This window comes from Chionomys nivalis, chromosome 10 (assembly GCF_950005125.1).
Source record: "Chionomys nivalis chromosome 10, mChiNiv1.1, whole genome shotgun sequence".
Taxonomy (NCBI): domain Eukaryota; kingdom Metazoa; phylum Chordata; class Mammalia; order Rodentia; family Cricetidae; genus Chionomys; species Chionomys nivalis.
Window position 1 is genome coordinate 10,355,232 of NC_080095.1, and position 2,428 is coordinate 10,357,659.

Sequence of the window (2,428 nt, forward strand, 5' to 3'; positions counted from 1 at the left end):
ATGAGCTCTGAAAGTGTAGGGAAAGAATGATATGGTTCCCCTAATTCTGATTGAAGATGGGATATTTTTACCTAAGGGTAAAGTAACAGCTAACTAAATGTGAAAAAAAAAAGTATTTTACAAATCATGTATAGGATTATATGCAAATAGATTTTTATACATCATTGAAGGACCCCACCAGTTCTTAGCTGGATTGAAAGATGGTCCCAGATAAAGTTGCCTACCAAGTTGTTTGATATTTACCAATATTCCTTAATCATTTGCTTTCTGAATTTTTCTTTAAGCCTCAGCTATACAGTTTTTACTAATTTTCTTTATTCTTTCAGTTTAGGATCCCTATACGCAATGTTTTCCACCCAGCTACTCCAACAACTTCCAAACATGGGTCCCTAACAACCGTATACTTAATTAAGAACTTAAGAACTGTTGCTCAGTAAGAAGTAGGATCAAGGAATTTTCAGCTTTATCTCTACCAGGGTTTTGGCTGACTTGGCCCTATTTGGGGTTAGACAGACAACAACAACCATTATGAGTCCATGATTGTGATATCCATGTCATGTGCAGAAGACAACATTTCACAGCACTCCTCCCTGTGCTCCACTCATTACATTCTTCCCACCTCCCCTTCATCAGTTGAGAATTGGAGGAACTTGAATGGTACTGGAAATCTTATATTATACAACATATTGAAGATTGGGAAGAACATTTTCTGCCTTATAGAGAATACAGACTGTGTGTTTGAAACTTCTGTTATGTAGGCTTAGAACTAGAATGGAAGTCAAGACAGGAAAAGACGTCTTAAGTGAAGGAAAGAAGTTAAAAAGCACAAAGTAATACAAGGGTTTTCAAAGGAAAAGTTGGGTGTAGTGAGAAAGAGTTCCTGAGTGGGTAGAAAGCAAAGCATGAGAATTTGGAAAAACAAAAACAAAGCCTTCTGAAAATACAAAATTGATGCAGAAGTTTTGTGTTTGGTTATAGACGCTTATGAAATGCCCACATTATGATGAAAATATAAATATGCAGAAATAAAAGTGAATTTAGACAACATGAAGCCAGCCATGGGTTGAATGGTATTGAGGTGGGAAAGGCAGAGTGGGAAGTACAAAGTGATCATAGGGAGAACTTCAGGATGCAGACAACTAAGTGCTGCAAATACAAATATGTTTCCACTAAGAGGAAGACAGACAGAACAAGAAATGTATCATTTGCAAAATTCCATAGTGCGTATGATAGCACCTCTTAGAACTAAGTAGAATCCAGAAAAGTTTCAAGTGTTCCTGTCAGGATTCACCTCAAGAAGAAGCCATGTCAAGCAGAAACAGAGGGACAAACAGAGCTTATATCTAGAAACACAGCTTTGTGTGGAGGTTTTCTATTTCATATTGACCCTAAAGATACATGACGATGTGGAAACACAACATTTTTTATGCACATGGGGAAAAGAGAAGTAAATAAAGTATGGTGAATCCCTAACAAGGAAATTATGTACACAGAGCTACATTAATGCTTCAATATCATTAACTATCATCACTGTATATGATGTCTTATATCTACTCTGAGTACTGCCTTCTGGCCACGTCCAACTACAGAGCCTATTATGGCAGGAAGATATGCAAATATGGCTTCTTTTGCCCATAAAAACCAGTCCTGCCCTGACCCTGCAGCTCTGGCAGAGACCTGTCCTGAATTCCTAAGTCCTCCCAGTCAGGGTTCAGCACTAAACACAGGGCCACTCACCATGGACTTAGGGCACATATTGGTTTTCTTTGTCCTTATTTTAAAAGGTAATTCATAACGATGAGATGCTGTCTATTGTGTGCACATTAGAAAGAGAAAAAATGCCTTCTTTGTCAGTTTTCTAACCTGAATTCTTTGCGTTTACAGGTGTCCACTGTGAGGTGTAATTACTGGAGTCTGAGGGAGGCTTAGTGCAGTCTGGAAAGTCCCTTAAACTCTTCTGTGCAGCCTCTGGATTCACCTTCAGGGACTACTGGATGAGCTGGGTCCGCCAGGCTCCAGGGAAGGGGCTGGAGTGGGTCGCATATATTAATACTGGTGGTGGTAGTACCTCCTATGCGGACTCTGTGAAGGGTCGGTTCACAATCTCCAGAGACAATGCCAAGAACACTCTGTACCTGGAAATGAACAGTCTGAGATCTGAGGACACAGCCACGTATTACTGTACAAGATACACAGTGAGTGAATGCTACTGAGAATTAAGAAAAAAACACCACTGAGGAGAACACAGGACCAGCAGGGGGCGCTGAGAGCACTTAGAAATCTGGGTCACAGAACAGCCTGCTCAGAAAAACATGAAAAACTTCACTTCTCTGTGTCTGCACTGCCTCTCCATATCACACTTAGGGATTATCTCTACAGATATAATGTGTAGTAATCCTTGAATGACCAAATGTTTATTCTAATTTCT

General features: G+C 39.7%; 1 pseudogene; it reads left to right on the top strand.

The window, feature by feature from the left end:
* Nucleotides 1–1,738: 1,738 nt before the first annotated feature.
* On the top strand, nucleotides 1,739–2,213 carry LOC130882806 (immunoglobulin heavy variable 3-74-like; annotated as a pseudogene).
* Nucleotides 2,214–2,428: the final 215 nt, after the last annotated feature.